Source organism: Jatropha curcas, chromosome 7 (genome assembly GCF_041381405.1).
Source record: "Jatropha curcas cultivar XTBG-Jc1 chromosome 7, XTBG_Jcur_1.0, whole genome shotgun sequence".
NCBI classification, from domain to species: domain Eukaryota; kingdom Viridiplantae; phylum Streptophyta; class Magnoliopsida; order Malpighiales; family Euphorbiaceae; genus Jatropha; species Jatropha curcas.
Window position 1 is genome coordinate 22,002,480 of NC_143157.1, and position 16,922 is coordinate 22,019,401.

The following is a 16,922-nucleotide window of genomic DNA, read 5'->3' on the forward strand; positions in this document are numbered from 1 at the left end:
TCCACAAGTGATCTTGATTCTTGATCAAACAGAGAGGTTAGAGAGAGAGAGAGAGAGAGAGAGAGTAAGGAGGATGTTTTTTTATCTGTTTAAGTGTTTCAACCATGATGAAAAATAAAAGGGATGGTGGGGACAAGACAAATATAGTACTTTTTTATTTTATTTAATTTTTCTCTGAGGTGGAAAATGTGGCTTTGATCTTCGCTAAGGCAAAATTGCTATTTTGACCTTTTCGGTTGTGGAAAATTTCAGTTTAGGTTAAGTTGGTTTTTGCTTTGCTTATTATTTGACTTGGTGTACTATATATATATTTTGGCGTTTTTGGCCGTGTTTGTGGTTTTTTTTTTTTTTTTTTAACTCTCTGTTTGGGTGAAGAGGTCAAGAGGGAAGGATAATAGCTTGGCTCCTCAACAACTCTATTTTTGTTTTGGTTTGTTTAGGTATGACTTAAGCTTTTAGACATTTTGTTTTTGAAGAAAAATTAAAAGTTAGAAAATAATTATTGGTGAATAATGAGAAAATGTGTATGTATATAAGTATACATTGAACTCAAATTCAGAAAGGTCTGATACAATAAAAGATCAATCATAATAATAATAATAATAATAATAATAATAATAATAATAATTTTTTATTATTGCTTTTTTTCCGTTAAATTTGTCAATTTTTAACTTTTTATAAAAATTAAGAAAATAATTGAGTTGTCTCAATTTTAAATAATGTTTATTTAATTGAAATCAAAATTTAATGCAGATATCTAGAAAAAGATAAAATTGAAATAAAATAATTAATGCTATTTTATTTTTTAATTTAACATCTAAATTTAAAAAAAAAAAGTTAAAAACCGATAAATTTAACAAATTTGAGAGAGTATTATTATTTTGATAGATTAAAAGAAAAACAAACAAATAAAATACACAATAAAAAGAAATTATTACACGATCTTTGGCATAAATCATCATTTATATGAGATTGAATCAGACAGAGGTTTACCCTTCATCCATCCGAGGGATTTGGGAGTTGAGACTTCTCTGCTTTTATGCCTTAAAATTATAGTATAAAAAGTTCATGATTCAATTGTAATATTTTATTTTCTTTAAATTTGTTTATATAACAAATAAAAAATAATAATATTGCACTTGCTAAGATATTATGAAAAATGTAGTGTTCTTTTTGTTAATTTTCTTTTTAGTTCATTTTGTTGACGGCACTCCCAATTAGTTTACTCGTGAATCAATATTATAGCTATGTTCGACAATAACTTTTAAAGTAACTTTTAGCGTTTTAATTTGTCAAAATAATAAATGCTATTTTTTATAGTGTTCGGTAACATAGCGTTTGAACTAGTTTTTAAAGTTTAAGACAACGTTTTATAAAAGTTAACTCATGTAACATTTAGAGCTTAAGGTAGCATTTCATAAAAAATTAACTCATGTAATATTTAATTTTTAGCGTTTTTTGAAAAGCCACTCAAACAGCTATCAACTAAATGTTACTAAAGCAATTAACCACTGTCAAAATAACTAATTGTGCCGAACAGATATTGTAAAGTTCTTCTTCTCAAATTTAAAGACATACCCATACTTTTCATCTATTTATTCATAAAATAACTTCTAAGTTCTAAATGGGGGGTTGCTGACTTCAAGAACAATCATGGAGGCAAAATGTTTACAAATGTAATAGTTGTAATGCCATTTTAAAAATATTCTTGATGCAATTTTATGTTTTGTGCAACAAAATTCATGAAAAGTTATTTAAAAATCTTGAAATGAGATTAGTCTCGTATCTAAAATATGTAAAATACTCGTGATATTATCAGAAAAAATATATGATTTTTAATATGGGTAATGAAATGATGATTTAATAATTAATTACCTTCTATGTAATCTTATAGTAATAGATTCTTCATGATGTTCAAAATCAAAAGCCAACTAAAATTTAAAGACAAGGCAGTGATTTTAGTTAAACATTTTAACAATTGTTTGTTATGCAATGTGTTACAATGCAACACAGTGGGTATTTTTTTTTTTTTTTAAACTATCCTGTGTCTGAAGCTCACGGACCCACTAATCCAGATTCGCGGCAATCAGACTCATAAAAAGATGGACAAAGCGCTTCCTCCCAAGTGGCTAAAGGGACTCCATACTTAGACAAAGTGCTTTTCTTTGTGCTAATTTAATATGAATAATTTTAATTTTATTAGTAAATATATTTTATTTGGTTATATATTCACTGATTTCTTTATTATAAATATATATTTTTAAACTCAAAATCAAGAATATGCCTAAAATAAAAGTGGCAATTAGTTATAAATCCCTAGCAATCAAAAAATGAAAATTTAAATATTAGATTATTAAAAATAGTAAAAGAACATATAGAGAGAAGCAGTTATTAACTTCAAAGTAAGATTAATCTCATATCTAAATAGAGTACAAGGATGTTCATGGAAAATAAAAATAAAAATAAAAATAATAGTGTTTGGTATTTTTGCTTTAATCTTAAATCATTAGATTTTGAAACATTTTAATCTCTCTTCCTAAGTCAAACTAAACATTAGTTATTTCTCTAAAGATACATGTTTGATGTTTCACAATTAATTTATGACTTCAAATTTTATTTTTTAATATTGGCGTTTAAAAATTGCATTTGGCAAACTCTAGTCTCTAATATACTTTAATCTATTAAATAAACATGGTTTTGAAAAATCAACCCTTTGCAATAGGAAAACAACAATAATGAATTCAATTATATTAGTGTTGATTGAATTTTATACATTTAATCATAATAATTTTGTCAAACATAAATATTTCTATTGAATTGTTGGATTTTTAGTTTAATTATTTTGAAAAATATCAAAAATAAAAATTTCGAGAACTTGTAATTTGTATTTGATTATTATAAATAACAAAAACATGTTATTTTATTATAATTAATATTATTATAATTTTTTTAAGTCGTACAACGTAAATATTTTTTTTGCTCTTCGACAGTTATAATTAAGATATTAATATTTTTTGAAGGGAATGAATAAGTGTTGGCATTGAACAGAATCTTTTAATGGTCAAAAGTGGCATGAAGGATTCTGAGGATTAGATTTGGATTAATATGATAATATTGTTATGTCAGTGTTGTAAGGAGGAACTTGCATTTGCAAGGTGTAATCATAATTTATTTGTACGGCTCCAATTTCTATAGGACTACCCTTTTCTGCTCACTTCCAACACTTGTCCTAATTCCTTTGCCCTACCTTCATAGGTAAGGCTTGTGAAATATCATAATTGCCCCTTCAGACCTTTTATTCTCAAAATTGCACTGATAATAAATACTACTACATGATAATGTACGATAATAAATATATAAAAAATAATATATAAATATATTAAATGATATTAGACTTTTAAATAAGCTCTAATTAATATATTATAGTCCCTATCCTAATAGAATTATCTCTATTTCAATATAAATATCTCAAATTAACTCTAGAAAGGAAAATTCTCAAATACTCTCAATTCTAATCCTGTTAGTTAACATTATCTCTGTTTCGTAATACTTGCCACATAATTTCATGTTCCTTAAGAAAATCATTAAATTTGTCTAAATTACAATAAATTATTGAGTAAATTGATTATATTATCATTAATTTAATACCAATTCTTTTAAGAAAACTATCAAATTAAAGTAATAATTATTGGTCATATATAAAGATAAATATAGGAAAAAATATTTATTACTCATTGAAACCATAAATATGATAAGTATTTTGGAATAAATCATTTTTTCAAACGTAATAAGTATTATGAAATGAAAATAATATTTTAACATCCAATCATTTTAAAACTATTGGTTTATTTGTTATGATTTTACATCTAATCAATTTCTATCTATATCCAAACCAAATTTGTATGATTATTCATAAAAAATAATCATAACTTAATTTTGTTTTGAAATTTTATATAAACATAAATTTAATGAATATATAACTATTGTGAAACTTTAGTAGTTTAGTAGCTATCATCAGCTTAACTAGTTTCATCAGAAGTTAAAAAAATAACGTTTCTTAATCTTAAAATATTAATATAAATGCAATAGTATTGAACAATATAAATAATAAATATAGCATTTTGACTTAGTCATATTAAAAATTATATAAAAAATTATTCCAAAATAAGACCTAAAAGAAAAATTGTTAAAATTTTATCTATCACATTTTTATATTATATATATACTTAACAGCGGGTCGAATTGATAAATTGTGAATTCGATAAATTGTTAAATCAATAAAATTTTATATTTTATAAGAATGAAGCCAAAATTGCAGAATGGAGATCGTAACGAAATTTATTCATTTCATAGATTATGATCTATTTTTAGCAATAAATTCTATAATTCAAACAAGGATAATAGAGATGGTTTTAATTTATTGCAAAAATCTGAAATTTAAAAAAAAAAAAATGGCAATCAGTGGTGGCAATGTGGTCTTTTAACAAGAAGAGTGCTCAAATCAATTTGAAAGACAAGTTGGAAAGCGAGCAACACTGTGATTATGATTATAAAATTATAAGTACTAAAACAAACAGGTGGATTACTATAACACGTAATAATAATAATAATAACAATAAAGTTTGAGAAAGAAGGATTAAGGTGTCACGTGTGCACGTGCCATGGCAGTGAGTCGGTGCATCGTTTGTCATAAAGAAAACGAAGCGCACGAATTGCGGGGCACTGTGACCTCTACCTGCGACATCCTCTTCATTATTCCCACGCGCCATCATACCACGCTATACAAAGCACGACAAGTTTTGACTTGATATATTTTCTTTTTATCTAGACATGGCCATCAATATTTGGGTATGACTTGAAAACCAAACAGATCAATTTCGGTTCGATTCTATTACAATCAATAATCAATCGCTTTTGAAAGTGATAACTATTCAATTTTCGATTTCATCTCGATTCTATTACCATAGCTAACCAGTTAACTGAAACAAATTCAAATTTATTTTTGTATTCTCAGCACGGATTCGATTACTAAAAAAATGCATTCGATGATGCTAAATGAAATTAATTTAATTCGATTTGATTAAATTGAATGCCCAACCCTAAAGATGAAAACATGACGATTTTTTTGAATAGAGCACATTATAGTAATTAGGGTTTAGTTAAATATATTAGTAATAATTTCAATTCTCAAAATTATACAATAGTCTTTGCATTTATCAATCCATTATATTAATTAGTCCAATGTTATAAAATGTCAAAAATTATTCCTAATAAAAGAAGGAAGATGAACAATATTGGCCAACGACAAGAATAGAATAATAATAATAATAATAATAATAAAAGTAAAACTCGAATTTATAGGAGAAATCCCAAAGCTTAATGGGATTGTTAACTCGGACTAAAAAACAAGCTTAAGATAAAGAATCAAATTGACAGAGCTTCAAAAACATTAACACTATGTTTAGAATACATGAAATAGAATTCGTTTGTAAATGAATTTCTCATGTTTAGTATATCATAATTTAAAATAAGAAATTCAATTGAATTCTACAAAATTAATTTTTCTCATGTTTAGTATATCATAATTTAAAATAAGAAATTCAATTGAATTCTACAAAATTAATTTTAAAATAAAAATTCATATGTCTTTATTTCTTATAGTACCCTTGATATAATAATTTAATAAAAATAAATTACAAACATCATATTATATTCATTATATACAATATAATAATTTATTATTTTTATTAACTAATTAATTATATAAGTATTAACATTCATCATAATAATTATTTTAATTGTTAAAAGAGTTATTGATTTAAGTAATTAATTTAGAAAGTATAAAATATTCAAAAACGTTATTACTGTTTTCAATTGCATTTGGAAACAATCGGTTGATAGTCACTTTTTATAGTTTCATAGTATTGTTACTAGATTTAAAAAAAAAAAAACTAGCACTATTAATAGTTTGGAATTTTTCAAAAAAAAAAAGAAAAATAATAAAAATATAAACTTAGTTATTACCAGATTTCAAAAAAAATCTTTAATAGGAATTTTCCAAAAAAAAAAACAAAAAGGAAAAAAATAAAAATATAAAGTGAGTTATTACCAAATTAAAAAAAAAAATCGTTAATAGGAATTTTCAAAAAAAAAAAGGAAAAAATATAAAAAATATAAAGTTAGTTATTACCAGATTTAAAACAAATAATAATGTTAGTAGGAATTTTCCAAAAAAAAAAAAAACAAAGAGGAAAAAAAAAGAGTAAAAACAATTGAGTTTATAGTGGAGGGTAATTTTATCAATACAAATTTCAATAGTTGAATTTTGTGAAATTCATTTGAAAATTCTATCAATTATAGTAAAATTTGAGTTAGACACATTCAATTTTATAGAATTCAATTCGTAGAATTCAAATCTATATTTTTCCACGTTTCAAACACAATACTTTGAATTTCCAAATGAATTCTACAAAACGAGCTAATTATAAAAATAGTGTCAAGATGGCCATTTGGACCTAAGGCCCATAAAATGTAAATGTTAGGTATATTTATAGGACATTTTTGAATTTTTATATAGATTTCTAGAAGGTGCACCTTGTTTGGAAGATACTTTTAGAATCCTATACATAGGAAAAACTATTTTTATAATAAACACGTGAATCGGTATAAACAAACCCGATTGCTTGAGTCACCTTGTGTCCCCCTTTCTTTTCTAACCCCTTAATTTCTTATATTCTCTTGCCCCTCTCATATTTGTTTTTCCCCCTTTTGAACTCTTCTTTTTCTCATCCCATTCTTTGAACCAAACGACCCCCACTCATTTGTCCACCTATCCAAGTCGCTCATGATTGATGTAGGGTTGATGCATCCATAATCTTTTTTGGATCAAAAAACTTTTCTAGCATGCTCGGTGGAACCAGTTAGGATTTTGTTAAGATATCGAGATGCTAATGAAAGCGACTGATGATTTGGTTTACCCAGGATCGGATAATTTCATGCGCCTAACTGAAAGCTCAACCTTTAGAATAGATAAATTGACCTATCAAATGATTTGTGTTGAGATATTCGAAAGAGCTTGTCATCCAATTGTGGAAAAATATAATGTCCCATGCAAGATGGTATGATAGACCAATGTGTTAGTATTGACTAGTTTAGGTACTATAGTGGCAGAATGTAAAGATTGTGATGACTTGATCAAGATTGCTTAAAAATCATACCTTCATTATTGTGCAACTAACCAATCTGAGCGGGGTATGGTCAACCTAAGGATCAAGTGAACAATCAAATTGAACTAAGTATTAAACACTTGAAAAAGCAATGATGAGAAATTAAAGCTTATCAAGAATTGAACATTGAGGATTCCGACCACCCACAGAAAGTTAACCTAATGGACAATTCTTGCTTACCATAAGGAGAAGAAAAACTATCGTAAACCAACTCAAAATAACATGGATGATCACTTAAACCATGAAAATGGCTTCTTTTTTAAACTAACGACCACGCAGTTGAATAATGGTTATAACACATCTAAACGAGGTCATTGCCAAGTTAATCATATTACATGTCTATACGTAAATGGTAAAAAAAAACTGGACTATTGATAAAATAATTTGGTATGGTAAACAATCGACCTTAGTTCACATTTGGGGGCAATATAACAGTAGACGTCCAGATTAGAAATTCTGAAGATCCACACAATCTATAAAAAAATAACTTTAATCATCAAAAATTAAAGAAGTGCAATGATCGATATGGACAAAAAGAGCTATTTGAAAGAAGATCAATAATGTAATTTCAATGGTGAAGGCAATGTTGTGTAGTAGTAAATACAAACATATAAAAAAGTAATATTTGTCATTAACAAGTGTTGATTACAAAAAGAGGCAAAGCTAAATGTACAACTAAGAGAAAATAAAAGAAAGAAAATTCTATAAAGTCACACTATAGTCGCCTTTTTTTTTTTTATCAAGCAATTCTTTATCCCTAGCTACTTCTGCTAGTAATCGGCTTAACATGGCCTCCTCCTCCTTACAACAACCCCTCAAAGTGTTTATGTCAACCTCTATCTTAGATGTCTGTGATTTAAGGGCAAGGAGTTCAACTTCCAGAGTGGAGATTCCCTCTCAAAGGGCTTTATATTCAAATACTTTGGCCACCTTTTGATATGACCATCTTTGGAGATAAGCTTATTATGGGGTGAAATCTCTTCAGACAACTAGATGATCTTAAGAGAAAGATTGGCCATGTCTAGTAGGTTGTTCCACATGGAGGCAATCTATAAGGCCAGGACCTCGATTCTCATGAATTGCTCTGCAGGTAACTTACTTAAGTCATGGCAAAGTAGAAACTTTAGATCCAAAGCTAGTTTCACATGAAATATAGGGTCTGTTAATGCATCACTCTCAAATTTAGAATGCCATTGTACTCATGAAAATCGCTAGTGGATCTCAAACTCTACATCCAATTGATTGGGAAAAGGTTGGGAAGGAGGCAATTGAGAACTCATACTATTTAGAGAACTTAGGATGAAAACCAAAGAGAACAATGGCTTCGCCTCTAGTGTAGTACCCCATGATTCCTCTACAGAATGGCTGGCTGATGGGAAATATCCTCTACTAGTATTAAGAGATTCATTGGCCAGTGACAAATCATTTTTAGGGACTTCACGAATAATCCTCAAACCTTTTTCAACACCTTGAAAAGGCAGACAATTCAAGGGAAAAACAATTATAAAGAAAAAAGAATAGAGTACTATTATCTCAGCCTTAATGTGATGGTCAAAACTTATCTCCTGATCCCCGAACAAATCGTCAAAATATGTACCCGGAGGAGTCTTCGCTATGAGACCTACTATTACCTTACCACCTGAAGAGCCATTATGCCGCCCAAAGAAAGGAGGAGAAGATCAGCTTAAATTAGACAATGGAGAATCCTTGGAAGGAGGCGTGACATTAACATCAGACTTTGGAAGATAAAAGGCTTTAACAGGAGCAATAAGCCGAGAAGCAATGGCTCAACAGGTATTTAGGCTGATTTCTTATTCCCAATAGCGGTCTTCCAATGAGTTCATGTACCTAAGGTTAATGAGCAAGGGCCTAAGAAGCTAAGGTACCAGCTAGGGTAAGTAAAAAGAAATGCACTATCTAACGAGCCCGCCTGGATGGAAAGGGTAGCTCTGACAAAGAAATGGCGGTGCACACATGACCGGAAGAAATGCACCTAAATGAATATATCAGGACCAATCGAAAAGGTTTAAATAGAAATTAAGACAAAAAGATTTATGCCTGATTTTCGACACTTACGTGAAATAATATTTGGAGAATTGCCTAGAGAAAATTTGGTCCATAATTGCTCTACCAATTGATCCATTATCAACTTTATATACGACCCCCTATCATAAGTCAAACATCTCAGTGGTGCTCAGCGTCTCCTAAATATGATGAACAATCACCTCCTACGTATTGTTAGGGATGTCAAAATGGATCATGATATGAGAACATGATTCGCCAAATAAGAAATTAAATGGGTCAAGATTGAGTCTAAATGGATTTATGTCATAAACAGTTGACTCGTATATAACACGAGTTTAAACGAGTAATGTCACGCATTGACTCGTGTAACCCATCTAATCCGTTTATTTAATAATAAAAATGCAGTTTCATATATAATATATAATATGAGTAGCTCAAAGATTATAGTTATTTACCTCTTTATAATAGTTCAAAATTTATAAGTATTTGATTTCTTTAAGGAATAATTTAAATGGGTTTGTGATAATATATGAATAATAAAATTACTAACAGATTTGGAGAAACTTTAAATTTATTTTATATGCGTATGGATATTAAAATTTTTAATGGATTTGATATGAGTAAAATTAACGGATGTACACTTCAAATCTATACCTAATCTTAGTTATTCTTATTATTGAAATATTTATTTTAATAATCATTTTTATGTTTAAAAGTCATTTTAATTATAAACATTTTACTAATAATTATAGTTTAGTGAATTTTTTAAAAATATAAAGATGAATATTAAATTAGTTGTGATAAGCTTAAATGACCATTAGAAAAGTGGAGTAAATTCACACGAGAGAAAAGCATAAGAGATGAAATGTCAAACAATTAAATTAACTTTTATTTTATTTATCTATCTATTTTTATATACAAAAAATTATTTATTGTTAATCATATATGATTAGCTTTCTTATTGATGTGGAGAAGATAATAGTAGGTTGGGTACTCGCTTGAAATGCAGTACCATAACCCGAATTTGAATCTGATTACAAATTAAGTACATGAAACCGTCTTGGTTCATTTAGAAATTCACGTTCACATCCAAATCCGTCACCTATCTGATTATATTTACTCATTCAACCTTAAAAATAATATTTTTTTATTTTTATTTTTAAAATTATAAAATTATATTTTGACTTAATAAAAAATATAACATCAATATTGAATATAACTACAACATTAATGATAATTGGAAATGTCTATATATAATTTTCTTTTGAGAAAAATAATTATTTTAAATATTTTTAAAATATTAATTAAACAGGTAACAGACAGCAGATATCCAAACTTAATATGAGCTCAACACATATTATAATAGAACCATTTGAATCCATTCTAAATCCATTTATTCATTCATTATTTGAATCAGCTAAAATCAAGTAAGATAAATCGAAATACCACTAAATCGAATAAAATTATCATCCATAAATTCGAATAATTTTGATTACAGGAGCTTAACCAATTTAATGGATCAAAGAAAAAATGACCTCTTATTGCGTAGATTCTAGCTATTCAACCTTCCAATGAATACCAAACAAAAGACTATTTATTGATTTTCCAAAAGTGATGATAAATTTTGTTTAAAGAAAAAAAAGTAGGAAATGACAGCGAGTAGAAACCCAAAGAGGTAGTTGGCGAGTGGAGAAGAGAAGCAGAAAATAACAAAACTAAAGCATCTAAGCTTAAATCCTTCTCTCTCCTCCGCATTGACCGCCCGAGGCCTCGCTCCAAACCCAGGACCGTATCTTTTGTGGGACCCAGTTCTAAATCCCGTTTTTTCATTAGTAATTTATATATTATTTTAACGTAACCCTATAATTACAGTTGCTATTACATTGAACTGGAACCAGTACACACCATAATTAGTGGGCTCTTTTACCTGTACTCAAGGTCCGGTTAGAGATATGCATGAATCGGATCCGAAGAAATGAAAATTCATAATAATTTTTAATTTATTTTTGAAATATCAGGAAATAAAAATAAAATAGAATCTCACTTCTTTTTCAATTGTACCATAACTGTTTTTTCTAAAACTGTTAATAGCTACTAAAACAGTTAGTATTGTCAACAATGCAAATGGCGTAAACAGCAACAAATTTAATTACTATTGTTATTTTTGTGCTTGTATATGACATGATGGCATAATCAAAATTTTCATGATTTACTTAAATTGATGGGAGTTGATTGGTCAAATATGTCATAATCAAAATACTGGTCTATTATTGAGAAACAAAAACATGTTGGTGAGAATCTGTATCTACCAATTAAAAAGTTTGAATTATGAACCCAAGTATACAACATGAAAAACACAAGTCCATTTAATTATTTTAGTGCCATATATATAAATTTTAAGAATATAGTATACAAATGTAATATAAATAAATAGCTAGTGAATAATTACTATTGGTAGCTAACTAGCTAGCTATTGTATAAATATCAACCAATTGGAGTTAGGCCTTTTTTTCTAAAATAATTTTTGAGGTTTTTTTTTTAATTTTTAATACATTATTAAATTTGGAGTTTTAAGCTATTGTTAATTTATATTAGGTTTTTTTTATGCGATGTAATAAAATAAAATTATTTTTGAAGTTATGAAATTGTGAATTTCAATCCCCAATTACTAAAAAAAATTAATAAAATGTGATTAATAACTTATTATAATCACACATTTAAATTAAGTGTAATATTATTATGTGAGGCTGTATAAACTTCAAAGATTTATTGAATCATGTTTTTAGTTCAATAAATTTATTGGTAAGTGAATTGTTATTGATAGCATAAATAGTAACAATTATTTAATAAATATTTAATTAAAATAATTTTACTAGTTAGAAATATTCAAAAGGAAACATTTTTTTTTAATTTTAATATTTAATAAATATAATTTTATAAATGAAAATGTTTAATGAATCAAAATAAAAATTGAGAGTGTCATTCCACTTTGCTTATAAAATTTAAATGCCAATTTAAGTATTAAACGAATTGGATATAAAACTTATGTCCGAGGAAAAAAACTATATATTATAAAATAAAGGAAATTTTTGTTATTTATTTAAACATATTTATTATATAAATAAAAATTAATGAGAAACAATTTACAATCTTCAAGGGAATAACATGGTTAAGAATCCATAAAAAAATTATAGATTGTCTAGCAAAAGAGAAGAACGTATAAGTAACACCATCTTCCTAGAATGCCAAAAACAATTAGAAATTCCTATTATTTTAATGGTGACAGAGCTTCCATGGGGGACATTTAAGTCAAGTTAAATTAATTTTTTCACATGCCTATATTTCTAGATTTACACATTTAATAAATTTAATATTAAATATAATTTCTTATTTTTTCAATAAAATAATTGAAAGTATAATTTTTGTGTAACAAATTTATGTCTATTAAATGAATAATATCCAATTTACAAAATTTTATTTCATACATGCAATTAAACTAAATAAGTTTAAATTCTAAAACAATAAAAATTTAGTGGATAATTTGATATAAAATATAAATTAGTTACTTTAAAAGACATATTTACAATATTTGTACCCAGAAATATTAATATCCAAAAATAGGAAGCCAAAAAATGAACTTTTAAAAAATTAGAGGAGTTAAATTATACAAGTAAAAATTTAAAAATTTTGGAAGTAAGGGGAAGAAAGACAGCTCCCACTTCCTCCCTTATGTCTACATTCTTATGTATGACTGTATAGTATACTTTTGCTAGAAGCATAGAATTGGTCTTCTATGATGTCTAGATGCAGTGATTGGCGCTGTAAAAACATAGTTGAATATTTTATTTCTGCGTTTCACTATTTACCTTAAATTTAATCTTGCCTTTCTTGGCATGAGACTAATGTTTAGAAAATTTGATTATTATTTTTAATTTAAACATGATATTAGCGATGAATTCAGATTATGTCTTAGTTCAGATTATGTCTTAGTGATCAAAATATAATTTTCAAGATATATGAGATTAACACGTTTAAATTGGGGTTATACGTCCTTCCATGAATCAAACTAATTAATTTTTTTTTTTTTTGAAAATATGATTTTTTTTATCATTCATCAAAAAAAAAGAATAAAATGGAGAAAATTTTTAAAAATTTCTATTTTGACTGATTTGATTGACAGAAGAATCTATGAATTGAATCTAGACCTCCAAGACGTGTTTCTACCGAATTGGTAAGATTAGGTGGCATGCATGAAGATGATAAACGGCCCTTGTAGTGTTAGGCCTATGTCTTTCCATATATGAAAAATCAAATCCAGTGAGCAATTTTCATTGACAGCATGTGCCTTGCAACAGAAGTCAACGAATTAAAATAGGATATATTAGATATTTATTGTGTGTAGGAACAAGTTCTATTGTCAAACATTTTTTAAATTTATTTTTTGACTTGATCAAAATCGAACGGAATTTAATTGAAAAATTTTGATTTTTTTTATTGAAAATCAAAATCAAATTAAATGTGTCAAGAACTGAATTGGTTGGTTTTATCAAAATAGGTGAATTTTTAGTTAGAAATAAGAATCGATATTTATGAAAATAATTAAAAATTAAAAGTATTTTATATTTATGAAATAATTTAAGATGGGAATCTATTGCTTTGTCGTTTTGGATCCTTTTTATAATGATATATTCTTAATCTTCAATAGTAATTATTCTTTTTCTCATGTCTGTTGGACTCTGCATTAAAAAATTGGAACTGAAGAAAAAGGAAAGAAAAATGGGTTCTCTTTCTCTACTTTGCATTTGCATCCAGAAGAAAAACTCATGATCACGTGCGGTGGTGGCATTGCTTTTGATTTTTGGACACTAGCAGTTGAGTTGAGACATGTACACGTGTTTAGACAAGAGGATCTTGTTTTTTTTTTTTTTTTTTTTTTTTTTGTTGAGGATACAAATGGGTCATTTAATGTTTAACAATACCTCAACAGTACTAGTATTTCTTTTCGAAGTGGCAGGTATTTGCATGCAAAAAATTGTAGTTGTTTTTCATTTCTATTGACTCATAATTTGATGATTTTAAAGACAGATTTAGCCTTGTCAATATTGTATATTTTTTTCCATTTTTTACCAATTTGTTATGAATTTTATTAATAAAATCTTAATAATAATAATAATAATAATAATAATAATAATAATAAGCAAATCGATGTTGATTGAGATGAAGTAGTTCGAACTTCTTCTCTGATCTCGAGTTTAAATCTTGAGTATGAAAATTAATATATGAGAGAGTCATCTCCTATATAAGTCATACAGCACTCGAGTCATATATAGTCGTTCTCTAGTGGGTTTTCGGATACTGGTAGTGATTAAAAAAAAAAAAGGCAAAGTTTTTATTTTACAGCAATTAAATTTGTAGTTTAGCAACCTCATCTCCGGAATTAACAAATTTTCTTTAGGTTATAAATAAGTCTAGTGGCTCCTCAAATGTTTGAGACTCTGAGTTTTTTTGCTTTAGGTTATAAATAAGTCAAGCCGCTCCCAAGATGTTTGAAACTCAAAGTTAAAAAAAACTCGTTTGATAAATTTAACGATCTAAACTTAAGTTTACCTATCAAACTTAACAATCTAAACTAAAGTCTACTAATCAAAATCATAATGAAGGAGTTGAGCTAAAACTTAAATGTAATTTTATTAAGCTGGAGTTTGATTTTGGGATTAACCTCTAAATCAAGAATCGAACCCTAATAAAAATAAGTAACTCATGTTTGATTAAACTGAACAGATGATATCAATACATCGAAGCTCACCTGTCACAATAAGTAATTTACCTTAAAAAAAATAAAAAAGAGTTCAATAGATAGGATGTAATCCAATGGTCTCGATTCTGTATATTGTTACATAAATTTTTAACTTATCAATTTATTGATTCTTAAAATTTTAAATAAATGTAAAAGGTCAAATTTCAATTTTAAATAATGTAAAATTCTATGACAATGAAATTAATATTTTTTTATGAAATATAAAAAGTAAAAAATGCTGTCAGGTTTGGAAGTTTAGTACTGGATTCTCAATTTTATAAAATTTTATGGGACTGGCTTTCCGTTTGTTTCCGAAAAATAACTTACATTAAGAAAAATGTTTTCCTTGAAAATATTTTTCAAATGACTTGTTTTCCATTATTTGGTTGCAGTTTGAAAATTAGTTTAAAATATTAAAAATTTTTAACTCATAAGAACATATATAAAAATAAAAACACCAATAATATAAATTTTGTATTTTAAAAATTTTATTGTTAAATATAAGAATAATGCAAAAAAAAAAAAAAATTATGAAAGTTGCCGGTTACTAATGGTGGTGGCCAGCGGTGCCCGTGGTGGTAGTCGATGGTGGATCGTGGTGATGAACAGTGAGTAGTGGTGATGACTATCAATAATTAATAAATTAACAAAATATAAATTTATAAGATTATAATAAGTTTGTCAAAATCTACAAAATGTTTTACGCTCTTAAAGATGAGAAATCATTTTCCTTAAAATGAATTTTTTTTTTTACTAGAAAAATATTTTCTATTAACTTATTTTCTTAAATGCCCTCAAACAATGAAAAATTGTAAAAAAAATTTTTCCGCAAATTAATATACGAAAACAAACGGAGCTTGAGGATCTCAATATGAAATCTGTTTTTCACATAAGCACATGTATGTGCAAACACAGTTGAGTCCATCTGGCATTACAGTCTGAGTTCTGGATATGTAACACCTTTAAAATTTGGTACGAAACATTTTAGCCCTTTTCACGGCCTATCCACGATGCATCCGGAATAGTGGGACTAATGGAGTTAGCAGATAAAGGCTTTAGCAGGCCCATGTCATGTGGTCCTAATCCATTTCACCATTGCCCGATTCACAAGGACATAATTTCCAAGGTTTAATATTTAAGTTTGAAATTTCTCTGGGCCCAAAGCCCAATGAATGGCTTCAAGTATTGAATTAGGCATCAACTAAATTTTCCTTTGTAGGCTTATGAGGGCCCAAATAATTTTGGGACGGTCATTGGAGGAAAAAGTAAGGTTCATCTATTATTATTGTTATTATTATTATCTATTATTATTATTTTTAATTAATTAAGTAGTCTTTTGCCAGCAAGGGGATGTTGTAATAATTAGGCAAAAAGGATTGTAATTACACTAGGTTCGTTTGATGATTGAATCCAAAATTAAAAAGAAGCTTCTTTGAAAATGCAATTTCCACCATTTTAGGGCATAATTAGCCAAAAAGGCACCTAATTATGCACCCTTTGACCCTCTTAGGCAAACTCCATTTCTTATGTCATCATATATATATATATATGAAAGAAATGGATTACAAGTTTATTTACATAAAAATATGTTTAGAAATAAATTACTTTTGTTTTTGATTGAAATATTAAAAAATTAGTTAATAAATCTTTTTCTTTAATATTTAAAGCATGAAGTTCCTTTTCCTTTGGAGTAGGACAAGCAGTAGAAGTTTTGACATGTTAAGACTATATTCTTAGTAAAATATGCAAGAATATAAATAAAAATGGATAATGTAATTATTGATAATTGGATAATAATAAAATAAACAATGGTTTATGATGAAGGGGTATTACGAGGGTTATAGAATAAAATTTTATTTTATTTGATGAAATAA